This window comes from Triticum urartu, chromosome 6A (assembly GCF_056163025.1).
Source record: "Triticum urartu cultivar PI428250 chromosome 6A, HENAU_Tu73, whole genome shotgun sequence".
Lineage (NCBI taxonomy): Eukaryota > Viridiplantae > Streptophyta > Magnoliopsida > Poales > Poaceae > Triticum > Triticum urartu.
Window position 1 is genome coordinate 212,957,589 of NC_141878.1, and position 27,756 is coordinate 212,985,344.

Genomic DNA, 27,756 nt, shown 5'->3' on the forward strand with positions numbered 1-27,756 from the left:
CACTCATGCCTGCTATCCGTACATTTAGGCATCATCATACATGGCATAACCTAATACATGTGCATTCCATTGTAGGATCTGGAATATGCAATGTTTATGTTAGTTCATACGTTGCACATGATGTTTAAATGCCCCTTAAATCTGGCCAGTCAAGTGATGGTCTTTAAGCCTCCTTCTTTGCTTCTTTTCTTGATATGTAAGATTTGCACACACATCTGTTCAATTGCTTATTTGCATCAGCCAGCCATACTAGGACTGTTTGCTTTGATTACTTGCTGTTCTTGACCTAACACTCTAACAGAGCTTGTCAACGATTTAAACACTAAGGGCTGCTGTAGTGGGGCCTTGTCTAACTCATGGGTGACATAAAGGTTTGGCTGTACACTACAGTAGGCTCTCCAAGAGTACCTGGAGATCCAATTCGAAGGTATGCCTAGTTTTTACATAGTGCAGACATAGTAAATGATCATTTCATTGTGTGCAAGTGCAAGAGATGCGGCATGTTTCATTATGTGGTGTTGTTTTGTTATAATCTAATCCTTTTGTGTTCACATACTGGAAAGTATGCATATTTATCTTCCAAGGAGACGAGTAATTAGTTTGTGTCACCTTGCAGAGGGGGTGCAATGAAGATAAGATTGACGATTTCCAAGTACAAGATGTTAGGAAGGAGCCTTGCAAGAGAAGTAGGAGCTGCACTGAGCCTCTTCAACCTGCTAAGGTAAGTCACCGTATGCAACTCAACAGTTCAATTCCTTGTTTGTTTCAGGCATAGTTAATTTTTTCTTTTCAATTGCTTTATTTGTCCTGAGTTAATGAGATGCCCAAATAATCATGCCTGATGTTCGGTACTTGTATCACTATTAGCTGACATAATTAAAGGCCTTAGCATTTAATTACTCTGCCGAAGTGTGCCTGAAGCTTTGAAGTCTATTAACCAACTATTATTGCATGAGGCTCACAATCTAGTTTATACTACACTAATGATTGCATAGTTTTGTCTGCTGTAGTATGTTTGTATGAAACCCTCTGTTGTTCATTATGCTCCCTAAGACATTAATTGAGGCATAGAATGGCCAACTGCTTGCTTACTTATACACAACGTGCTGTCTAAATTTGTAACTTGTCTGTGTTTTCGACTAGGCCCCAACATCATGCTCCTCTGGTGAGCTAAGAGGGATTTCTGTATGCAGGCTGCACAGACTATCTTTTTTATAATTTTTAAAATATCACCCGCTTATGCTTCATGATGTGTAACATTTTTTTGAAAGTGACGTGTAACATTATTGTTAGTCATTTGCAGTTTTATCGTGCTCTGCCGCTGGGTCAATGTGGTCGTCGTTTCCTCTGGAGTCGACTGGAGTGTTATTTTCTCTTGCGCTGTTATCGCTGTTTTTGCCGAGGCGGGATTTTGGCCGGCGCCTACGCCGACGCTTTGATTGCTTCTCGAGGGAGCTGTTCTTCGCTGCATCCTGTCGTTCTTCGTCATTGTTTTCTTTGGGTGTATCCACCATGTATATGTCACGTGGTGAAGTGGTTGTCTAGCGCCCTGTGGGCACTAGTTCCTGTTCCTCTCCTGCATCGTCGTCCATGCTGTCGATGTCTTCGGAGTTGAAATCGAGCATGTCGGTTAAATCATCGCCAGAGGCTACTTAGTGGGTGGTGGGTGGGCAGCGAATTTCTTCATCATCTGCATCCCATTCTAGCCGGACATAGTTCGGCCAAGGATCTCCTAACAAGGAGAGAGACCTTAATGAATTTAGCACGTCGCCGAAAGGTGAGTGCTGAAAGATATCCGCGGAGGTGAACTCCATGATTGGCGCCCAATCGGATTTGATAGGCACGGACGCAGGCGGCTCGGAGTCCGTGGCCAGAGATGAATCTAGTGGTTCGGCAACACGGCTCTCGTAAGGGGTGAAGTCAGTATCCGGCTCCATCGCCACTGAGAGTGTGGCCTCCATGGCGGGGTCTATCCCCCCATCTTCGGATGGCGCAATTTGCTCCGGATTGAGGGCCAGAGTAGTTGCAGGTGTGATCTCCCGAACACTATCCGATGGCAGAGTTACGTCATGCTCGTCGTGATTGTGCGGAGCACTTGACATGGGCTCGAATCCGTCGAAGATCAAGTCTCCATGGATGTCGGTAGTGTAGTTTAAGTTTCCGAACCTGACCTGATGGCCAGGGGCGTAGCTCTCGATCTGCTCCAGATGGCCAAGCGAGTTGGCCCGCAGTGCGAAGCCGCCGAATACGAAGATCTGTCCGGGGAGGAAAACCTCACCCTGGACCACATCGTTACCGATGATCGAAGGAGCCATCAAGCCATGCGGTGATGGCATAGTGGAACTCTCAATGAAAGCACTAACGTCGGTGTCAAAACCGGCGGATATCGGGTAGGGGGACCCGAACTGTGCGTCTAAGGCGGATGGTAATAGGAGGCGGGGGACACGATGTTTACCCAGGTTCGGGCCCTCTCGATGGAGGTAATACCCTACGTCCTGCTTGATTGATCTTGATGATATGAGTATTACAAGAGTTGATCTACCACGAGATCGAAGAGGCTAAACCCTAGAAGCTAGCCTATGGTATGATTGTTGTTGTCCTACGGACTAAACCCTCCGGTTTATATAGACACCGGAGGGGGCTAGGTTACACAGAGTCGGTTACAAGGAAGGAGATCTACATATCCGTATTAACAAGCTTGCCTTCCACGCCAAGAAGAGTCCCATTCGGACACGGGACGAAGTCTTCAATCTTGTATCTTCATAGTCCAACAATCCGGCCAAAGGATATAGTCCGGCTGTCCGGAGACCCCCTAATCCAGGACTCCCTCAAGGCCAAAGAAGCCAAACAAAAAAAGAGAGAAGGGACAATGCTACTATCCTTTTTCCACACTTGTGCTTCAAAGTAGTACCATGATCTTCATGATAGAGAGTCTCTTATTTTGTCACTTTCTTATACTAGTGGGAATTTTCGTTATAGAACTTGGCTTGTATATTCCAATAATGGGCTTCCTCAAAATGCCCTAGGTCTTCGTGAGCAAGCAAGTTGGATGCACACCCACTTAGATTCTTTCTTTGAGCTTTCATACATTTATAGCTCTAGTGCATCCGTTGCATGGCAATCCCTACTCACTCACATTGATATCTATTGATGGGCATCTCCATAGCCCATTAATACACATAGTTGATGTGAGACTATCTTCCCCCTTTTGTCTTCTCCACAACCACCACTCTATTCCACCTATAGTGCTATGTCCATGGCTCACGCTCCTGTATTGCTTGAAAGTTGAAAAAAGTTTGAGAATACTAAAGTATGAAACAATTGCTTGGCTTGTCATCGGGGTTGTGCGTGATTTGAATATTTTGTGTGACGAAGATGGAGAATAGCCAAACTAAATGATTTGGTGGGGATGAGCTTTCTTTGGCCATGTTATTTTGAGAAGACATGATTGCTTTGTTAGTATGCTTGAAGTATTATTGTTTTCATGTCAATATTAGACTTGTGTCTTGAATCTTTCGAATCTGAATATTCTTGCCACAATAGAGAAGATTACATTGATAAATATGTTAAGTAGCATTCCACATCAAAAATTCTGTTTTTATCATTTACCTACTCAAGGACGAGCATGAATTAAGCTTGGGGATGCTGATACGTCGTATCTATAATTTTTTATGTATTCATGCCATGTTTATAATATTTTTACATGATTTTGGTATGATTTGGTTAGAACTAACCTGGACTGGCATTATTTTTAGCAGAACTACCGTGGTGTTGTTTTTGTGCATAAATAAAAGTTCTCAGAATGCGCTAAAAATCAACAGAGATTATTTCTGGAAAATATAAAAAATAATGGATTGACGAGTTACCGGAGGGGAGTCCCGTGGGCCCCACGGGGGTGGAGGGCGCGCCCCTGTGCCTCGTGGACTCTTCGTGGGCCCCCCTGACTTGTTCTGGATGCCAACCTCTCCTATAAATCCCCAAACCTCCAGAAAATAACCTAGATCTGGAGTTCCGCCGCCGCAAGCCTCTGTAGCCACCAAAAACCAATCGGCACCCTGTTCCGGCACCCTGCCAGAGGGGGCATCCATCACCGGTGGCCATCTTTATCATCCCGACACTCTCCATGATGAGGAGGGAGTAGTTCACCCACGGGGCTGAGGGTATGTACCAGTAGCTATGTGTTTGATCTCTCTCTCTCTCATGTTCTTGATGTGGCACGATCTTGATGTACCGCGAGCTTTGCTATTATAGTTGGATCTTATGATGTTTCTCCCCCTCTATCTCCTTGTGATGAATTGAGTTTTCCCTTTGAAGTTATCTTATCGGATTGAGTCTTTAAGGATTTGAGAACACTTGATGTATGTCTTGCATGTGCTTATCTGTGGTGACAATGGGATATTCACGTGATCCACTTGATGTATGTTTTGGTGATCAACTTGCGAGTTCTGTGACCTTGTGAACTTATGCATAGGGGTTGGCACATGTGTTCGTCTTGACTCTCTAGTAGAAACTTTGGGGCACTCTTTGAAGTTCATTGTGTTGGTTGAATAGATGAATCTGAGATTGTGTGATGCATATCGTATAATCATATCCGCGGATACTTGAGGTGACATTGGAGTATCTAGGTGACATTAGGGTTTTGGTTGATTTGTGTCTTAAGGTGTTATTTTACTATGAACTCTAGGGCTTTTGTGACACTTATAGGAATAGCCCAATTGATTGATCGGAAAGAAGAACTTTGAGGTGGTTTCGTACCCTACAATAATCTCTATGTTTGTTCTCCGCTATTAGTGACTTTGGAGTGACTCTTTGTTGCAATTTGAGGGATTGTTATATGATCCAATTATGTTATTATTGTTGAGAGAACTTGCACTAGTGAAAGTATGAACCCTAGGCCTTGTTTGAACGCATTGCAATACCATTTGTGCTCACTTTTATCATTAGTTACCTTGCTGTTTTTATATTTTCAGATTACAAAAACCTATATCTACCATCCATATTGCACCTGTATCACCATCTCTTCGCCGAACTAGTGCACCTATACAATTTACAATTGTGTTGGGTGTGTTGGGGACACAAGAGACTCTTTGCTATTTGGTTGCAGGGTTGTTTGAGAGAGACCATCTTCATCCTACGCCTCCCACAGATTGATAAACCTTAGGTCATCCACTTGAGGGAAATTTTCTACTGTCCTACAAACCTCTACAAGAAGAAGGTTGTGTAGTAGACAGCACACCCAAGGACACATATTTGATTTTTCAACCAATTTATATGGACTTGAGCATGTGCATGTATTTCAAATTTGAAGTATGCACATAAAATGCCTAGAAAACCCAGTCGATGTATAAAAATGTCCAAACGAACCCCAAAAAATTCCAAAACTTAACACGGCACTCCTATTGTTCTATGTTGACATTAGAATTTTTTTGAAAGCAATAAGAAGCAATGTATATTGTTTCGTCCCCAAAGGTGGCATGTTCCCTACCGAAACCACCAGGCTTGTTGTGAGAAGCTCTGGTTTGTGAGAAGCTTATACCAAACCTGCCCCAAATGGGACAAAAATTTTACCACGGCATGCTAATGCCGCTCACACATACCATGCCAAGTTTCATGAATTTCAGATGAGTTTTGGATTTACTAGAATTTAAAAACCAGGTATCTCAATGTTTTGCCGGCAATCAACATTGCCCTGGTGTTTGAAATTCATTCCCATTTCTTGGGTGGGACCTAAGCATGCACCCAAGGACACATATTTGATTTTTCAACCAATTTATATGCACTGGAGCATGTGCATGTATTTCAAATATGAATTATGCATATAAAATGCCTAGAAAATCCAGTTAATGTATAAAAATGTCCAAACAAACCCCGAAAAATTCCAAAACTTAACACACCACTCCTGTTGTTCTATGTTCACACTAGAAATTTTTTGAAAGCAATAAGAGGCAATGAATATTGTTTCGTCCCCAAAGGTGTCGTGGTGTTCGAAATTCATCCCCATTTCTTAGATGGGACATAAGCATAAACCCATGGACATAAGCAGATAAAAGGTCTAGCAATTCAAACACTGTCCACTGTCGCTGTGACCCCATTATGTAATTCAAATGAAGATTGAAAATAAAGTAGATCCCACACAGTTTATTATCACCAACCCTGTGAGATGGAGTACAAAATATCCTGGAGCATCATTGGTGTATAGTACGCCTATGGCTTACGCGAGAAGGTGTGTCGGCTACAGTCCACAATATTATTGCCTCATAATCTTGAAAATATCTACCGCCTGGAAGGTTTTAATGTTTGATAGCACACGATTAGTATGTGCGGACCGTGTGCGATGTCTGATACTCCCGCTCTGCTTCAGTCCCTTGATTCAAATTTTTAGTAGCCCCGACATTTTACTCGCGCATCTGCATCCCTCGCAATCTCAAAAATATATGATCGCCCTTGATCCAAATTTTCAGTAGCCCCTCCTTGTTACTCCCGCCTAGTAAAATTTTTAGTTGCCGCAGTATTTCCTCAAACACAACCTTGCCCCCCCTCCACACACACCACACACCCCAAAACCTCCGCTCACACAGACACACACCACCCCCGAATGCATTGGTAGATCGCCGCCATCACCGGCGCCTCCATCCTCATACTCTGCCTGTGTGCCGGGGAGCTCGAGGACCCAATGGCCAAAAAGAGGTTTATCGCGGCCTTTTCGCCCGACGCTGGTGAGGTGGCTGCCGAGGTGTTCCTGTCGTCCTCCGCGCGCTCGATCCGTCGTCGCCGGTCCCCCGATCCGCCCGCCGTCGCGCCCCTACACCATTTTGAGGACTTCCCCGTCCTCCCTTAGACCCGACAGCCAATGAGGTCCTACCTCGGGATCCGTTAGCAGTGGTGGGGGACGTGGGTGATGTGTACTATGCAACTTTATTCTTGTAGACACATGTTTGGCCTCCAAGCGCAGAGTTTTGTAGGACAGTAGCAATTTTCCTCTCAAGTGGATGACCTAAGGTTTATCAATCCGTGAGAGGTGTAGCATGAAGATGGTCTCTCTCAAACGACCCTGCTACCAATACAAGAAATCTCCTGTATCCCCAACACACCCAATGCAATGGCAAATTGTATAGGTGCACTAGTTCGGCGAAGAGATGGTGTTGAAAGTGTAATATGGATGGTAGAAATATATTTTTATAATCTGAATAAATAAAAACAGCAAGGTAGCAAATAGTAAACGGGCACAAAAACGGTATTGCAATGCTTAAAAACAAGGCCTAGGGTCCGTACTTTCACTAGTGCAACCTCTCAACAGTGCTAATATAATTGGATCATATAACCGTCCCTCAACATGCAATGAAGAATCACTCCGAAGTTCCTATCTAGCGGAGAACATAAGACAGAATTGTTTGTAGGCTACAAAACCACCTCAAAGATATTCTTTCTGTTCGATCTATTCAAGAGTCCATACTAAAATAACACAATGTTATTCTTTCTGTTCGATCTATCCTAGAGTTCGTACTAAAATCACACCAAAGCAAATTCATATTCATAATACTCAATCCAACACAAAGAACTTCAAAGAGTGCCCCAAGATTTCTACCGGAGAAACAAAGACAAGAACATGCATCAACCCCTATGCATAGATTACCCCAATGTCACCTCAGGAATCCGCGAGTTGAGTGCCAAAACATATATCAAGTGAATCAATATGATACCCCATTGTCACCACGAGTATTCAATTGCAAGACATATATCAACTGTTCTCAAATCCATAAAAGTATTCAATCCAATAACAACGAAATCTCAAAGGGAAAAAGTAAATTCATCACAACAAGATAGAGAGGGGAAAACACCATATGATCCGACTATATTAACAAAGCCCCTAATACATCAAGATTGTGCCATCAAGAACACAAGAGAGAGAGAGAGATTAAACACATAGCTACTGGTACAAACCCTTAGCCCCGAGGGTGGACTACTCCCTCCTCATCGTGGTGGCCGCCGGGATGATGAAGATGGCCACCGAAGATGATCCCCCCCTCTGGCAGGGTGCCGGAATGGGTCTAGATTGGTTTTTGGTGGCAATAGAGCCTTGCGGCAGCGGAACTTCTGATCTAGGTTAACCCCGAGGGTTTTTGGAATATTTGTGAATTTATAGGGTAAAGACGGGGTGCGGGAGGCCACAAAGGTGGGCACAACCCACCTGGGCGCGCCTGGGCCCCCAGGCGCACCCTGGTGGGTTGTGCCCCCCTCGGGGCACCCGCAAGTGCTTCTCTGGCCCATCCTGGGTGTTCTGGTCCATAAAAAATCTCCAAAAAGTTTCGTGGTGTTTGGACTCTGTTTGATATTGATTTCCTACGATGTAAAAAACAAGCAAAAACGACAACTGGCACTGGGTCAATACGTTAGTCCCAAAAAATGATATAAAGTTGATATAAAATGATTGTAAAACATCCAAGAATTATAAAATAACAGCATGATTACTTCATAAATTATAGATACGTTGGAGACGTATCGGTGGGTCGCCGAGATTACAGATTGGGAGACCCACACCCGTCGGTGGCTCGGTAGCTTCCACATGGCCGAGCTCGCGGCCATGGAGTATGACCGCTGGCATGTCCGCTACCATGATGCGACGGCTAGGCTCCATTTCCCATTTGTCACACGTCCGGTCGACTAAGGTCCGCTGGAGCCAGGGTGATGAGCTCGGCTATGGCGTGGGAGGACCACGAGGCGAGGGAGCGCCTCGTGGCCGAGGCCACCGACGAAGCCTACATGCAAGAGCTCCGCCAATAGCACCCGGAGCTCATGGAGGTGGAGCGGGCTATCTTTGCCGGTGCGGTGGGCGGCGAGGTTATCGCGCTCTCCTCCGATGACGAGGTCGAAGGTGGCGAGGACGGCGGCGAGGTTACCGCGCTCTTCTCCGATGACAAGGTCGAAGGAGGCGGCGACGGCGACGTGGAAGGCGTCGAGATGGGCCCCGAGGACGAGGAGATCAATGTCGAAGATTGGAGGAGTGCCTTCCCCAACAACCCCGACGACGGCACCGGCCCAGACCCGGCTCGCGGCACACCGTACATGACGAGGAAGGATTGGCTCGACCTCTACTTCGACCAAAAGTAGTTGAGCTAGTTTAAATTTATGTTTTATGTTTGGTTATGCAAAACTATCTATGTTTATGTTTGAATGCATGCTACTTTCAGTTGAACCTGCTTTGAACTTGATCAAATTGAAGTTTACAACCTTAAGTTTAGGGGATCGACTAGAAAAGGCCAAAAATTGCTGGAGTATATATATATCCACTAAGGGTTTTGGTCCTTTAACTTTTTAAGAATCGGATAGAGATGGCCTTATGACTTGTTTATTTCAGTTCTTCACAATGTGATGCTCTATATGTGCAACTATTTGCCGTGCAGTTCAGTTTCATCAATAACAGTTTCAACAATACCACTATGAATTACGATATTTGGTTGCTGTTAAGGATATTTCAGTTAACATGCCTTTTCGTTTTTTAACAATAACTAGTTTACTTTAGACCTGCACAATACCAGTTGAATGACTATTTGCTTGTTTTTAAATGTTATGCCTGATGCAGTTTACACACCTTTCCACTTCTTGTTTTGCTTAACTAGCGTGCTTAAACCAGCACACTGAAGCTATCATTTGTAGATTATGTTGTCTACCATGGATATATTTGGTTGATGTTTAGAATGTTGTGCTTAACATGCCTTTATATGTACTCATGTAGGACAATATTGAGAACAATGTTGTTTTCCGTCGAGGTTAGTTTGATTGCATTGCTTATATGTACTCACTATTCAGGATATCGGTAGCTGGTACTGTTGGATCACGGGTTCCGGCAAAACCCTTAAGGTTTGAACACTGGGGTGCGCGCGAAGATCTCCCCCCTATTGATCCACGTCCTAACTTAGCTAAGATCTCACGAACTAACTCGACGAACTCGCCACACAAAGGACACAAGATTTATACTAGTTTGAGCCACCGTTGTGGTGTAATACCCTACTCTAGTGTGGTGGTGGTGGATTGCCTCTTGGGCTGATGATGAACAGTACAAGGGGAAGAACAGCCTCCTGAGGTTGAGGTGTTCTTGTGCTCAATGGGTGTGTGGCCAAGGATGTGGTGGCTCCAATCTAAGATCAGGTTTCCCCTAGCTACGGTGGTGGCTAGTCCTATTTATAGAGGCCCTGGTCCTCTCCCCAAATATTGAGCGGGAAGGGAGCCAACAACGGCCAATTCAAAAGGGGACAGTAGTACAAGCTATCCTGACAAAAGCAGTGTTCGCCTGTCAAAGGCTCTGGTGGTGATGCCGTCTTGGGCTCCATGGTGACCTCCGTCTTGCCGTCCTTCTGGTCTTGGTCTCGTGGCACCAATATGGAAACCTTCGCTTGATGCCTCGGTACTCCACGCCTACGCTTGCCCCCTTAGCACCAAAGAGGAAACAAGGACGTTGCGCACGCTGGCGCCCGCCTGGTCTCGATCGTCAGGGCTCATGTCACGAGAACCTCGCGAGTCTTGCCTAGCCTTGAACTCTCCGCCCCTCATGAGCCAGCCTGGTGAGGCCGCTCCTAAGGAGGTCTTGTGTCGTCCGCCTCGCGAGGCTTGGCCCCTCGCGAGGGTCTTGAGTGCCTCGTTGATGAAAATGGGTCGTACAGGCCTGCTAGCAAAGCCACGTCGTGGGCCGCAGGCAAGCAAGTCTGGGGACCCCCGTTCCCAGAAGGCCGACAGTAGCCCTAGGGCCCAAGGCACGCTCGGGCTTGACTTCGAGGCGGAGCCAAAGGTCAAGTGCGGAGCTTCACGGGCCCCAATAGCCTGCGACCTTGGTCAACGTGTGGCGGTTGATTGGACGTGGGTGTCTCCGCTTCCCCACGCTGCCTCGGCAACTGCCCGACTTGACAAGTCCCTGCGACATGCAAGGAAAACCACCATTACCTGTGATCATGGGGGGCGTTGGTTGGCCTTCTCCTGGTATAAATGGGAGGGGGTGGAGCCCCTGTCACCCATCTTCCCTCTGCCTCTTCCGCTTCTTCTCCTTCCTTGCTCCTCTCCTTCCACCAATGGCGTTGTCGAGGAGGTTCACTGCCGCGGAGAAGGGGAAGGCCCCTCGCGAGGGGCCCGGCTCTCCGGTGCCCAAGCGTGGACGCGGCCGTCCACGCAAGCACACCACAACCCCCGCTGCAGCCCCGTGCAGCCGTGGTGGTGCCGCTTCGCGGGGCAGGGGTCGCTCCGGTTGTGGCAGTCTCGTTGATGAAGGGAGATGTGCCGTGGTCGCGCGGCCTCCCTGGCCGTGCTTCCACTCGGCGGAGATGCTGCCGGAGTTCGTCGTCTGGTCGGAGAACCCGGCCGACAACTGGTTTCAGCTCCCACGCTTCTTCACCGACGAGCTGCCGGCCTCAGGTCCAGGCGGGCTTTGGCTACAGGCAAACGACTGCTGCAGCAGGGCTTCCTGGGTCGCGGTCGAGGTCTCCGCCGCGGGCAATGTAGCTCTGGCCCGCGGTTGGCAGACGTTTGCCCGTGCACGCGGCCTGGGCAGGCGGTGCACCCTTCACTTCAAGTACGACAGCAACGCGACCCTCTATGTGAGGGTATTTGGGGAAGATGGTCGCCGCACCAGGTGCTGCCGCGAGGTGAACGACGGCGAGGAGGTGCTCGGCCTTGGCGACGACCGCGACGAGGATGAGGGCGAACCCACCCTTGGTGCCGACCGCGTCTCGTCCGACTATGGGAGCTCTTCCCCCGGCGACAGCTCCAGTAGTGGCGGCTACGACCAGCCGCCATGCCGCCGTGCCCGCTTCAAAGACGATGGCGGGTCGTCTCGTCACCGCGCCTCCGTGAAGCGCGAGGAGGGGTCCGGCTGAGCTCAGGAGGACGCTGGGGCCTGCCCCCGTGGACCGTTGTAGGCGCCGCTTCTATTTTGTTCTTCTTTTCCTTCCTGCATCAGAAAGAAACCATAATGCGCCCCGGAGGGGCATGTATCAAACTATGATCTCAATCGTTATGTTATGTTTGTCGTTCCTGTGCTGTGTCGCAACATCGTCGTTTTATGCAGGGATAACTTAGCTCGACTTGTTTTGAGTGGCCTCCTCCTCACGAGGCGCTTGCTTCCTAGTACCTGTCGAGGTCTCCTTGACCTGATATGCACTTAGGAACTGCAAAAAATTTGTCAAGAGGTTTATCGCTCAGCCGGGGCTTGGTCATAGGCACTGCTGGCTTTGACTCGGCGCTTTGCGTCGCGATACCCGTGGGGCATGGATTAGGAGAGGTGCGCCAGCTTATGGGCTCGAACGAGGGTGCCTCGCGAAAAGATAGAAGGAGGAAACTCATGAATTTACCCATTCAGCCCCCTCGCGAGGGACGTGAGGGAGAGTATAGGTCGACCAAAGAGGCGAAGGCATAAATAGAGGCAGGAAGCGATAAAACGGGACCTGCAAGAGACACCAGAAAGCAAATTTCAATTAAAAGAGGGGCGAGCCAACTTCGCAAAGCAAATGAAAAGCCGCGTCCGGCACCTAGTCTAGTCTTCGACGTCTTCTCACTAGCGCGGAGCTAAGTGCTTTCACTCGGCATGGGAGGGAGCCCCCGAGGCCCAAGGGCGGCTCTCCTGAGGCTCCGGGGCGTGTACAGCCCCACTCATTATTATGTTTGAGTGTCACGGGCAGCGATTCTTCATAGGCACGGGGCCTTGCTTCACAGGCACTGGGCCTTCTTCACAGGCACTGGGCCTTTCTTCACAGGCACCGGGCCTTCTTCACAGGCACTGGGCCTTTCTTCACAGGCACCGGGCCTTCTTCACAGGCACCGGGCCTTCTTCACAGGCACTGGGCCTTTCTTCATGGGTAGAACTTCTAGAGGTGTTGGATGTTCCAGGCGTTCTGGATGGGTACCCCGTCTTGCGTCTCCAGGCGTGCGGCACCAAGCCTGGAGATGTGGACGACCTTGAACGGGCCCTCCCACATGGGTGAGAGCTTATGCAGCCCCTCCCTGGAGAGCACCCGCCTTAGGACGAGGTCACCCACCTCAAGATTCCTGGAACCGACGCTGCGACAGTGGTACCGCCGCAACGCCTGCTGGTATCTTGCCGCCCGTAGTGCAGCCTCGCGGCGACATTCCTCCCCCAGCACGAGGTCCATCCCCTGCATGGCGTCCTGCTGCGTCTCATCAAACGCCAGGACCCATGCGGAGCGATGCTTGACCTCGTGAGGGAGGATTTCTTCTGCTTCGTAGACGAGGAAGAATGGGGTTTCGCCCGTTGGCTTGGTGGCGGTGGTGCGTATCGACCACAGCACGGACTGGAGCTCGTCGTGCCAGCCCCTGCCGCAGGCTTCGAGCTTCTTCTTGAAGGTCCGGGTCTTGAGGCCCCTCAGGACCTCCGCATTGGTGTGTTCGGCCTGGCCATTGCTCCTAGGGTGTGCTACCGAGGCATAGCAGATCTGCGTTCCAAGGTTAGCACAATATGACTTGAAGAGATTACTAGTGAGCTGCGAGCCGTTATCGGTGATGATGCGGTTGGGGACCCCGAAACGGCTCACGTGGCCCTTGATTAACTTGACCACAGAGCCAGCTGGGATGGCGCGGACGGCTTCAACCTCCGGCCACTTAGTGAACTTGTCGATGGCGACGTAGAGGTATCGATAGCCCCCAGGCTCCCGAGGGAACGGGCCCAGAATATCCAGCCCCCAGACCGCGAACGGCCACGAGAGTGGAATGGTCTGGAGTCCCTGAGCTGGCTGATGGATCTGCTTGGCATGGAATTGGTAGGCCTCGCAGGACTTCACCAGCTCAGTCGCGTCGTTGAGCACCGTAGGCTAGTAGAATCCACTTCGGAATGCCTTGCCGACGAGGGTTCGCGACGACGAGTGGTGCCCACAATCCCCGCCGTGTATGTCTGCTATCAGCTCTTTCCCCTGTTCCCTGGAGATACAACACAGTGAAACGTCATTTGGTCGCTTCCTATATAACTCACCGTCCTAGATGCAGTATGCTGTGGCCTGACGGGCCACGCGCTCCGCGTCCTCCTCCTTCTCCGGCAACGCCCCTTGCATCAGGTATTCCTTGAATTCCTTGGTCTAGCATCCCTCCTGGGGCTCGAGCGCCAGGAGTAGGTGCTCCCCTGAGGTCGGGCCATAGGCTGGGGCTCCTGTGGCAGGCGGCTGCGGGAGTTCCTCTCAAGGCCTGAGCTGTCCTTGAAAGCGGTGGCGTTGCTGATGGCTTGAAGAGCCGCTCCTCGAAGACGCCAGGCTCCTGGGGCTGTCGCTTGGATGCTCTTCTGGCGATGTCGTTAGCTTCCTTGTTGGTGCCACATGGCACGTGCTGCAACTCTAGGCCCAGAAATTGCTTCTCCATCTTGTGCACCTCCACAAGGTATGCTTCCATGTGCTCGTCCTTCAGCTCGTATACCTTGTTGGAGAAGTTGACGAGGAGCTGTGAGTCGCCCCTGATAGTGAGACGCTTCACCCCCAGTGCCGCCGCAGCCTTCAGGACGGCTATGAGGCCTTCGTATTCTGCAATGTTGTTGGAGACCTTCTCGCCCTGCTGCAAGCAGAGCTGCACAACGTAGTAGAGCTTGTCCTGGGTGGGTGAGATGAGTACTACTCTAGCCCCCGCGCACTGGCGCACGAAGGCACCATCAAAATACATGACCCAGCCGTCAGGCGCCTCGCTTCCCGGCGAGAGGGACCGGTCTTTGCCTTCTTCAAGCATCGGGGCGTCTGTCCATTCTGCCATGAAATTAGCAAGCGCGGCTCCCTTGATGACCCTAGTAGTACTTAACTCCAACTGGAATGCTTGCAACTCGATGTTCCATTCAGCGACTCTTCCGGCAGAGTTGGGGCTCCTGAGCACTCTCTCCAATGGGTAAGTTGAGACGACCGTGATGGGGTGGTCCTGGAAGTAGTGCCGCAGCTTTCGCGAAGCCACTAGGAGCGCGAGTAGGAGCTTCTGAGGCATGGGTTACCGCGCTCTTGCGTCCCGCAACACCGTGCTGATGAAGTATACCGGGTGCTCGACAAGGGTAGGCGTGCTGATCAGGTTTGTGTCTTTCGGAAGCTGGGGTGCCTCCTGAGGGGGTAGAGCCCCCGACGCTTGATCGCTTGCTGAAGTCTTCGCGGGTTTGGGGGCGTCGTCCTGTCGAGCCTGATCTGCTGCCGCTGCTGCTGCGGCCCTTGTGGCGCCCTTCTGGTCTTGCATCGTCTCTACTGGAAGTGTGGCACAACGCGATGCACCCTTAGCTTGGTGTTCTTCCCAAACTGCCACCAAAGCCGCGCTGGCTGAGTACGAGGTGGCGGCAAGATAGAGCACTAGGGACTCACGAGGTCGCGGCGCTACCATCACTGGAGGGCTGGTCAGGTATCTCTTGAGGTCTTGAAAAGCTTGGCCGGCCTCTGGGGTCCACTCGAACGGGCCCTTCTTTTTCATCAGCTTCAAGAAGGGTAGGGCGCGCTCTCCCAGCTTGGAGATGAAGCGCCCTAACGCAGTCACCCGACCAGCCAACTTCTGCATTTCCTTGAGGGTCTGTGGTGGACTCATGTCTTCAATGGCCTTGACCTTCTTTGGGTTGGCCTTGGTCCCCCTGTGGGACACCAGGAAACCCAGCAGCTTGCCAGAAGGGATGCCAAACACGCATTTCTCTGGGTTGAGCTGCAAGTCCACCTGGTGAAGGCTTTCAAAGGTCTCCTCCAGATCTTGGATCAAGGTCCCCGCCTCCCGAGACTTCACCACGATGTCGTCGACGTAGGCTTCAGCGTTTCTCCCGAGTTGTCGCCCTAAGGCGATGTGCATGAGCCGCTGGAAGGTTGCGCCCGTGTTGAGCAGTCCGAATGGCATGCAAGTGTAGCAGTACACCCCACACGGGGTCGGGAAAGCCGTCTTCTCCACATCTTCTACCGCCATCTTGATCTGGTGATATCCTGAGAACACATCCAGGAAGCATAGCAAGTCGCACTCAGCTGTGGAGTCGATGATCTGGTCGATGCGTGGAAGAGGGAACAGATCTTGGGGGCAAGCCTTGTTGAGGTTGGTGAAGTCGACGCACATCTGGTCCTTCCCGCCTTTCTTAGGGACGACGGGGTTCGCCAGCCATTCGAGGTACCGAACCTCGCGAATGACACCCGCAGCCTCCAACTTGCGGGTTTCTTGGATGATGAAAGCTTGCTTCTCCGTGGACTGCCGCCTTGCCTTCTGCTTCACGGGGCGTACGTTGGGGCACACCTTCAGGTGGTGCTCTATTACCTCTCTTGGGACCCCTACCAGCTGATCGGGCTCCCAGGCGAACACTCCCTTGTTTGCACACAAGAACTTCACTAGCGCCTCCTCCTGAGAAGGCTCGAGGTTGGCGCCTATGGTAAAGATTGCCCCTAAGGACCCGTACTCCTCGACCAACACTTGCTTGGTTTCTGCCTTGTCCTGAGTGAATAACTATTTCTTCTTGGTTGGTGCAGCTCCCTTAGCCTTGGAGGTATCCGCATCAGCGGGTCGTGCTATCGCGGCAGCCTTGAGGGCAAGCTTGAGCGCCGCCAGGGCCTCCTTGGCGTCCCCCTTGATGGTGAGGACACCCTGGTTCCCCGGCATCTTCATGAGATTGTATGCGGGATGGGTTGCTGCCATGAACTGGGCCAGAGCTGGGTACCCAAGGATGGTGTTGTATGGGAGGCCAATGCGGGCGATGTCGAAGTCGATGAGCTTGGTGCGGTAGTTTTCGCGCGTGCCGAAGGTCACAGAGAGGCGGATCTGCCCCAGGGAGCAGGCAGGGCCTCCGCCAACCCCCAAGAAGGGCTTGCTGGGGCGGAGCCGCTCGAATGGTACGTGAAGGAGGCTGAAGGCCTCGACGGAGAGCACATTGAGGCCGGCGCCGCCTTCGACGAGCGTCTTGGTGATGGATACGTGGCAGATGGTGGGTGCGCACAGCATCGGGAGCGCATCCGAGCCGACGGTGGAGGCAGGATGATCCTTCAAGTCGAAGGTGAGGTTGGCCTCAGGCGCGGCCCAGCCGGGCGGAGCCCCCAGGCGCTTGGAAGCGGCGCCGATGTGGCGAAAGTACGGTTTGACATGACGATCTGAGGGTGGTGCTTGTGAACCGCCGAGAAGGGCTGCGATGATGGGGGCCTCCGGTTCCCCGAAGCGAGTGATGAAGAGGTTGCGTAGCTCCTCCCAGGTGGCAACAAAAGACTCCGGCAAATGGTGGAGCCAGGCGCGCCTGCAAGGGCCATTGGGAACCAGTTGGCCATGATCTTTTCGTCACCCTCGGCTTCCACGGTAGCAAGAAAGCCAACGGGTCCGCCGCGCCGTCGTAGCACGGCGGCATCTCCGGCTTGAACTTGGGTGGCCACTGCACCTGCGGCAAGGCAGGGGCAAGGGCTCAGAGCCCCCGAGCGCCGCCGTGGGCACCGGTAGATCCAGCTGGAGGGGCGCCCACCATGGGGAGCGGGTGTGGAGATGGTGGAGCGCGAGTCGGCAGGAGGAAGACTCCGACGCACCCCTACCTGGCGCGCCAAATGTCGGATCACAGGTTCCGGCAAAAGCCTTAAGGTTCGAAAACTGGGGTGCATGCAAAGATCTCCCCCCTATCGATCCACATCCTAACTTAGCTAAGATCTCACGAACTAACTCGACAAACTCGCCACACAAAGGACACCAGATTTATACTGGTTCGAGCCACCATTGTGGTGTAATACCCTACTCTAGTGTGGTGGTGGTGGATTGCCTCTTGGGCTGATGATGAACAGTACAAGGGGAAGAACAGCCTCCTGAGGTTGAGGTGTTCTTGTGCTCGATGGGTGTGTGGCCAAGGATGTGGTGGCTCCAATCTAAGATCAGGTTCCCCCTAGCTACGGTGGTGGCTAGTCCTATTTATAGAGGCCCTGGTCCTCTTCCCAAATATTGAGCGGGAAGGGAGCCAACAACGGCCAATTTGAAAGGGGACAGCTAGTACAAGCTATCCTGACAAAAACAGTCTTCGCCTGTCAAAGGCTCTGGTGGTGACGCCGTCTTGGGCTCCACGGTGACCTCCGTCTTGCCGTCCTTCTGGTCTTGGTCTCATTGCACCAATATGGAAGCCTTTTCTTGATGCATCGGTACTCTGCGCCTGCTCTTGCCCCCTTAGCACCAAAGAGGAAACAAGGATGCTGCGCGCGCTGGCGCCCGCCTAGCGCCCACTTGGTCTCGATCATCATGGCTCATGTCACAAGAACCTCACGAGGTTTGCCTGGACTTGAACTCTCCGCCCCTCATGAGCCAGCCTGGTGAGGCCGCTCCTGAGGAGGTCTTGTGTCGTCCGCCTCGCGAGGCTTGGCCCCTCGTGAGGGTCTTGAGTGCCTCGTTGATGAAGATGGGCTGTACAGGCCTGCTAGCAAAGCCACGTCGTGGGCCGCAGGCAGGCAAGTCTTGGGATCCCCGTTCCCAGAACGCCGACAGGTACCACATAGCCTGGGATGATAAGGGATTAATCGTCGAATTGGACATTTCACTGAATATATTTGTAACCCATTTATTAGTAGGTTAACTAGGGCCATATTTAATATATTTGAGGCTACATAGCAACATGCATTGTACCGAATGACTAAATATGCAATCCCAGGCTACGTAGCAACAAGGAAGAGTGTTACCTTAATGTTCTGACGATGTCTAGATATACATGTAATAAAATCTTATATAATGGGATGGAGGGAGTGTTGTACTACATCATTTTTCAATTGTTGTTTAGCTTCTAATATTAACTTGGTGCTTTTAGGTGCATATATAATTGCCAAAGATCCACACTTCGACCCTTTCTGCGTATGGGGCAATGAGATATTCATGAACCAGCATCAAGGGAGGAAACTAATAAAGATTATTATTAAAATGGGTCAAAAGATGTCAATCGAACTATTTGTTTACACTTTATGCAAGACAACAGTGAACTATAGGATGGTAAGTAAGAACCTTGTAGCCCTCTTTTTACTGCCCGTAATGAGTTGTGTTAGATGACAATGTCTGAATATTTTTTGTTTTGCAGTGGATCCTGAAGAAGTTTACTCAAGATTACCTCTCAAACTACATGATTGGCAGCCGACCATCACAAGGGGTTGGACTAGAGTCCTGCATGCCTTCTGCATCCAGGAGAGCGCAATAGGGCCATTCCGGTTCACCTTGTTCAGCAACCGGAATGCATGTCGCCTCTTTCTTTACCATCTATAATAGTACAAGTATAGAACCCTAGTTCATCATTCTTTATTTGGTGCTTATGTAATTCTTAAACATATGTACATGTGAGTTAAATAATGCATTGGTTCTTTGAACCTGATGGATATGAATAAAGCTATAGCCTACTTTCAAGTTTAAATTAGGTACAATTTTAAATAGCAGCAATTAAATTAGGGCAAAATTACGGTGTCCAGGTCATTACGGTGCACATGGTTAATAAAACACAGCGTGTGCAATATACATCATAATCCAACATGGTTCACGAAGAGGAACTGTGTGTAACAATGCACACACAGTTGCCGTTTGCAAAGCGTATGTGATGTCAGACACTATCACATACAGTGCGGGAAAACTAAATGTGTGTGATTATCTACCTATCGTGCATGGTTTATAATCATGAACTGTTTGTGATGTGCCAGGCATCATAGAACTCCCATTCCTGGAATCTGCATGGAAAGCTCCCGTGCCTGGAATCTGCCTGGTTTTAAGTAAAACCACAAAACTCCAACTGCGATGGCAATGCGAGCACAAACGAGTAGCAAGGATGAAGTGTTCGGAATATTCGAGATATCGGAAACGGTTATATAGGTACAACTGTATGCATCAAGGCTCCCTATCCCCGATGGTTTCTGGGTCGTGTGGGAAGGACCCCCCTATCGCCGTCACTCACTAGGCGATGGTTCCAAATGTCGTTGCGGAAAGGGGTTAAAAACCGTTTGTATAGCACCGACGTGTACCAGTGATGGATTATGAAGGATTTGAACCCCATCAACTGGCCAGTGCAACTTCTCTGTCGGCACCTCGACAGCCACCACCCGAAGTGAAGATCAAAAGGAAGAAGAAAAAGGTGGATATCCCACCTAGGGAAACCAAGAGTAAGGCTGTTAAGCAATCTCAGGACACAAGGAGCAAGGCAAAGATGTGGAATGCAAGTTGTGAACTTTGAACTTTAAGGATTTGTACTAAGGTTGTGAAAACTTGTAAGGTTTAATAATTCTATTCATACTTTGATGTGAAATTTGAGGCAAAATTTGAATATTAGGCAAAATTTAAATTTGAACCAGCACTTGAACTCCGATATGTGGTGTGATGTTGCAATGTTTGTTGAACTATTGTAAACATTAGGTGATCAATCCGATCTCTTTTGTGTGGTGAAACTTATAGTCATGGGAAATGTGCTCCAAATGTGCTCTGAAGCTAGGGTAAACTGCCCCATTTGTAATCAGGTATTTTTTGGACCTACTCTAAATGAGCGAAATATTTTTTATTAACACATATTTAATCTATATAGTGTAGATTCGAAGTCTCACTATTTATTGAATTAATTTTCATTTTTTACATTTTTTTGAAAATAATTTGGTTTAATAGAAAACCATTAAAAACACATTTAAATTATGAAAAAAAGAAAACTAAGTTCAGATCCTTCTTATTCACTTTGAAATGAAGCTTTGGTGATTTTTTTAATTTTTGAAAAAATCTACCTCCTTTCCTTGAACTCTTTGCAACGTTGTACGTCATAGCTCATATGTGTGAAGGTTTTTTCATGAAAATGTCCGTAGGACAAGTTTATGTTTTTTGTTGGTAACATGTCACATAAGACAACATTGTGCGCAGGTTATATATTTTTCGATTTTTTAAAATTAATGGTGCTCATTTAACCACGACCGTGCCAGCTAGTTTTTTTTAAATGACCATAGACCAAGTTTGGTATTTTTCCTTGTTAGTGTGTCTTATAAAATGACGATTTGCAATGGTTTCATATTTTTGGAATTTTTTTAAATTAGTTATGCTCAGTCAAACACTAGATAACCCCGTTGACCAACTCAAAACCCCTCTAAATCTCGCGTGGTTCGCCTAACCCTAGATCCGAACATCAGCCGTCAGATTATACCCTAGAGCCAAGCGACAACCCTCAGATATGGTCTTCTAGAAGGAATTCTGAGGCCAGACTGCATGCAGGCTCTGCGCCATTGTATCACCGGGACGGCTCTGCATCGCTGGATCCTTTGGCGATCCATGAGACATTGGTTGTCCTCGCCCACTATTGCCTCCCCTATCTTCTCTTCTTCGGCGGCGACCAGAGGAGCCACTCGTCTGCTTCTTCTTCTCCGGTGACTAGATATGTCGAGCTCCACTTCAGCCTCCCGCCCCTTGTGGCCCCAGTATGGTCCAGTGCCCATGGAGCGATGCCTTGACTGCCCATGCACCACGCCACTGAAAAGGTTGACTTCGAGGGAGGACAAGAATGGCAACTTAGGGCGTGAGTTTGTGAAATGCGAGAGCAAGCCAGAGGGGCAGGTTAGATCTCATGATTTTTCTTTAACCCTTTCTTTTTATCTTTGCTTCTAATTCTTTTTCGTTGGATTTGAGATTTAGGGTTCATGATTTTGTTTCAGATCATGAAGAAATGCACACATCTTGAATGGATGGGTGACTACGTTTGGAGGCTTCAAGGGGAGGGCTTGCTTCAATTCATGGGGCCGCAACCCGGGAGGTCAATCTTTCGTTAGCCACTCGGAATTTGGTCTCTGAAAGTGCTGCTCCGACAGTTGGGGATGAGGATCTGAAGGGGGAATTAAAGAAGATGAACAAGAACTTGAGGCAGATGATTCAGTTGAACAAGCAGGCGAATCTGATAGCTTTAGGATTTTATTTTTGTATAGTTGCTCTAGGATTTGCTTACTTGCTGTTCATCACTTGTTAGAGATGTTATTTGTGTCATGTCATGTGCTCTACGATTTGCTTAAGGGTTTGTGGATCATGTGCTCTTTATGTTGTTTAAACTATGTCTCTATCTCCATCTCTAAATCTCTGTAGGTGTTAGTTTTTGACACTTTCAGTTTCGTCAGACAACACCGAGGGCAAGAGAAAAAAAGGCAGTTATTGGGCCCAAAATGAAACCAAGCTCTGGTTGGGCCGTCGTATTGTGTTGACTATCGAAGGCCCACAAAGATTAAATAGGCCTAGAAAACTAGTGCATGTGATGGCTCTATTTTTTTGCTTGATTGTTTTGATTGCACCTATAGAGATTGAGTGCATGTTGGTTACATTACAAGAATAGGTTACATCGTTTGAAATTACACAACAATTTATAATGCCACCAAGAGCCACCAACAAGTACACAATGGGCTACCCTTCAAAAATTATTTTCATCCTGCCAAATGGCCACAAACTATTCAAAAAATAGCTTATTTTTGTTCATATAATATAGGTATCCTACAATATATATGGGCACCAACAATTCAAAAAACTTAGCTTCTTTTTCTTCTTTTCAACATCAACATGACTCATCTTTCCAACTTTAATTTCCTTTTTGACACCCCAACTAGTCCATTAGCCGCCCATGCCAAAACTTGGAACCAATAAAACTTGTAATATAAGGGCCAACATTAATTTCATCATGCCAAATGGCCACAAACTATTCAAAAATTAGCTTGTTTTTGTTCATACAATATACGGCCACCAACAATTAAAAAAATAGCTTTTCTCCTTCTTATTTTCAACATCAACATGGCTCATTTTTCTAGCTTTAGTTTCCTTTTTGACACTTCAACTAGTCCATTATCCATGCGTGCGAAAACTTGACCCTAAAATATAAGGGCCTACTCTAAATGGGACATTTAAACTTGACCAACACAACATGAATAAAACAAGACAAATGGACTACCCTCCAACCATTTTTACAAGGCTAACCCCAAAACTTGCTGGTTTTCATTGAAGGATACCCTTTCATTGATTGATTTAGCAGAAGGGCTCGTCTACGAAACCATATCCATCTAGCGATAACTCACGGTAAATAAGATAGAAATAGCAAGCAAAACACAGATAACCAACGACATATCAAATAAGGGTAGCAAGCATAACATAGTTCTTAGGGGATAACACGACAGAGATAAAAAGTTCACTATACAACCAATGCCATAATTAAGATAGAAATGTATAAAAGATAAAAATCCCTAACACCCTAGGGTAAGACAAGCTTCACAAGACCGGGCTTTCACCACCATCTTCACTGCGCCTCCTCTTCACTGCTCCTCCTCCATGTCATCCTCGCCGATGTAGTAGGGAGGCTGTGCATACCATTGCGGGTGGGGAAGATGCTGTTGAAGTCCATGAAGATGTGTAGGTGGCGAATACGATGAACTCACACCCACACGAAAACACCTTGCTAAGGAGGTAGTACGCATCGAATCTGTTGGTGAAGTTGGCGATGAGCCCTATCGGCGGAGTGGTGGAGTTTGGACGCACTTCCTCCAGTCGGAACATCACCGGCGAGCCCGCCGGGAGGTGGGCGAAGCCCGCACCGAGGAACCACTGGGCAAACTCCTTTCCACCCCTCCAGCATGGGAACGCCCACATGCAGAGCGTCGTCTCCATGACGACACCAACGGGATACCGCCTCTCCAGCACGGTTGGTGGGAGCTCGAAGGTGGGGCCATTCTACTGCATCCTCTCCTAGCTTTGAGAGTGCTCTGGGTTTGGGTGAATAAGAGAAGGGGCGGTCCAAATGGATGTGTGGAGAATAGGTGGAGGCATGGGTGGTTTAAATAGAGAAAGGGGAAGGGAAGGGGAGTGGCACTGACCGCGCTTTGGATTTTCTACGTTCAAACGAGCGAAGTCAATCGATATGCCACTTTAATTGACATGTTGAATAGATGCAAGTGGACTGAAAAGTCTGAAACGATGTTGTACATCGAGGAGACAAGTGTGCGAGATGAGATGAACCAGCGGCAGCGGCCGTCCCTGCATCCGTGGCGGCTCGCGTGCATAAAGAGGTCGGTCAGCGTTCGTGGCGGCTCGCGTACAGAAAGAGTCCGATCATTGTGGCGGCAAGCATCAGCAAATGCAGGCAGGCTAGCTACATGCATGCATTGCAGGCTAGCTATGTGCATGCATAGAAGGCTAGCTGGACATGTCGTGCATGCATAGCAGGCTCATGTCGTTGCAGCGTGCGCAGGGCCCAACAATCTAACCATGGCCCAATGGGCGAACAACGGCACCATCCGACGCGGCCCTAATTGTCAGGTCCAACGGGCGACACAGTCCAGCGCGGCCCCACTCGTTAGAGTTAATGGTCAAAGCACTGACCTGATGGCATCCACCATTTGTGACCATTTCTGAGTGTTTCAGACAAGAGAGTGGGGAAAAGTGAGCAAATGCTAAGAGTGTGGGGATGAATGAGTATGGCTAAGGAACCAGGGGCACAGATGTAAAAATCCCTTTGTATTTACAGGGGAGGCCACTATTTTGAGCAAACATGTCTACAGAAAGGCATGCTCGCAATATATACGCAAGAGCGATGATCGAGCAATTTGAGCATATAATATACAAATGGAGTGCTTACCAGGTGGAGAGGTTGAGAAAGGAAAACATATGTTGTAATCCATACGGATGCAGCTTGGAGAGAGAAGTGGTGCAGGATTTTGTACAAGGTGTCCGTGTTGGATGGTGGACATGAATTTGACTGTGAATGTGGCCAATTCACTCACATGGGTCTGCTGTGCAGCCATGTTCTGAAGGTAATTACATTGGCCCAAGTGAATCTACAATACATATGATAGGTTAGTGGACATTTCGTTTTCAGATCATTCAGTCATGGAATGAATTTTGTGATGTAGGTTCTAGGCTTCATCCGTATAACAGAAATTCCAAAGAAACACATAGTGAAGAGGTGGACAAGAGATGCCTGGGACATCCTGCCTCCACATCTTAGCCAATACTAGAAGGACAATGCTAACAACAATAACCCATTTAGTTATAGGCATTTCAACATCTACATGCAAGCAATGGAGCTTGTACAAATGGGAGATGCAAGTGTACAAGTGATAACCCACAAGTATAGGGGATCAATTGTAGCCTCTTTCGATAAGTAAGAGTGTCGAACCCAACGAGGAGCTAAAGTTAGAACAAATATTCCCTCAAGTTCTATCGACCGCCGATACAACTCTACGCACGCTTAACGTTCGCCTTACCTATAACAAGTATGAAACTAGGAGTACTTTGTAGGTGTTGTAGGCTAGGTTTGCAAGATAATAAATAGCATGTAAATAAAAGGTAGGGGATGTTTAGATAAAGACACAACTAAATTATTTTCAGTAGAGAGCTTTTTGTCACGAGAAAATTATTTGTCCCTAGACAATCGATAACTAGACCGATAATCATTATTGCAATTTTATTTGAGGGAGAGGCATAAGCTAACATACTTTCTCTTCTTGGATCATATGCACTTATGATTGGAACTCTAGCAAGCATCCGCAACTACTAAAGATCATTAAGGTAAAACAAAACCATAGCATTATAAGGCATCAAGTCCTCTTTATTCCCATACGCAAACAACCTACTTACTCGGGTCTGTGCTCCTGTCACTCACGCCACCCACCATAAGCAAATCATGAACATATTGCAAACCCTACAGCAGGGATCCCTCATGCTTGCGCGACACGGAGAGCACCATAGGACAACACCAATAATAAAACATGCAACTCAAACCAATCACGATCATCAATTAACCCATAGGACAAAACGGATCTACTCAAACATCATAGGATAGCCATACATCATTGGGAAATAATATATAATGTTCAGAACCATGTTTAAGTAGAGATTACAATGGGTAAAAAATGGGTTACAGCTCTGCATAGAGGGGGGAAGAGTTGATGATGACGGCGGTGAAGTTGTTGGTGTAGATCGTTGTCGCGATGATGGCCCCGGCGGCGTTTCGGCGCCACCGGGAGAGGGCGGAGAGAGCCCCCCCTCTTATTCTTCCTTGACCTCCCCCCTAGATGGGAGAAGGGTTTCCCCTCTGGTCCATGGCCTCCATGGTGGCGGAGGGGCGAGAGCCCCTCCGAGATTGGGTCTCTCTCTCTGTTTCTTTCTGTTTCTGCGCTCCCTAATTCTGCCCTTTCACCATTTCTTAAATTCCCGGAGATCCGTAACTACAATTGGGCTGAAATTTTGACACGATTTTATCCGGATATTGGCTTTCTTGCGGCGAAAGAAGGGCGCCAACCGACTTACGGAGTGGCCACGAGGGCCCTGGGCGTGCCCTACCCCCTCGGGCGCCCCCTCACCCTCGTGGGCCCCTCAGGCATCGTCTCGCGTTGATTCCACTTCTCAAAATTGTTGGGCAACGCGGTAATTTAAAAAAAACCTACGCATATGCAAGATCCATCTAGGTGATGCATAGCAACGAGAGAGGAGAGTGTTGTCCACGTACACTCGTACACCGTAAGCGGAAGCGTTATGACAACGCGGTTGATGTAGTCATACGTCTTCACGGTCCAACCGATCCTAGCACCGAAAGTACGGCACCTCCGTGATCTACTGACGTTCAGCTCGGTGACATCCCATGAAGTCTAGATCCAGCTGAGTGTCAAGGGAGAGCTTCGTCAGCACGACGATGTGATCGCGGTGATGATGAAGTTACCGACGCAGGGCTTCGCCTAAGCACTACAACGATATGACCGAGGTGGAAATCTGTGGAGGGGGGCACCGCACATGGCTAAACAATCAAGTTGTGTGTCTATGGGGTGCCCCCATCCCCTGTATATAAAGGAGTGGAGGAGGGGAGGGCCGGCCCTCTATGGCGCACCCAAAGGGAGGAGTCCTACTCCTGGTGGGAGTAGGATTCCCCCTTTCCCTTGTTGGAGTAGGAGAGAAGGAAGGGGCAGAGAGGGAGAAGGAAAGGGGGGCCGGCCCCCACCCCAATTCAGATTGCGCTTGGGGGGGCGCCCCCACCTAGGCCGCCTCCTCCTCTCTCCCACTAAGGCCCATTAAGGCCCATACACTCCCGGGGGGGTCCGGTAACCCCCCGGTACTCCGGTAATTGCGTGAACTCACCCAGGACCATTCCGATGTCCAAACATAGCCTTCCAATATATCGATCTTTATGTCTCGACCATTTCGATACTCCTCGTCATGTCCATGATCATATCTGGGACTCCGAACTACCTTCAGTACATCAAAACACATAAACTCATAATTCTGATCGTCACCGAACGTTAAGCGTGCGGACCCTACGGGTTCGAGAACTATGTAGACATGACCAAGACTCATCCCCGGTCAATAACCAATAGCGGAACCTAGATGCTCATATTGGTTCCTACAGATTCTATGAAGATCTTTATCGGTCAAACCGCATAACAACATACGTTGTTCCCTTTGTCATCGGTATGGTACTTGCCCGAGATTCGATCGTCGGTATCTCAATACCTAGTTCAATCTCGTTACCGACAAGTCTCTTTACTCGTTCCGTAATGCAACATCCCGTAACTAACTCATTAGTCACATTGCTTGCAAGGCTTATAGTGATGTGCATTACCAAGAGGGCCTAGAGATACCTCTCAGATTCATGGAGTGAAAAATCCTAATCTCGATCTATGCCAACTCAACAAACACCATTGGAGACACCCGTAGAGCATCTTTATAGTCACCCAGTTATGTTGTGACGTTTGATAGCACACTAAGTGTTCCTTCGGTATTCGGGAGTTGCATAATCTCATAGTCATAGGAACATGTATAAGTCATGAAGAAAGCAATAGCAACAAACTAAACGATCAAGTGCTATGCTAAGGAATG

General features: G+C 48.7%; 1 pseudogene; it reads left to right on the forward strand.

Moving 5' to 3' along the window:
* Positions 1–25,820, forward strand: part of LOC147964796 (protein FAR1-RELATED SEQUENCE 5-like) — a 292,822-nt pseudogene extending 267,002 nt beyond the window's left edge.
* The last annotated feature ends 1,936 nt before the right edge of the window (positions 25,821–27,756 follow it).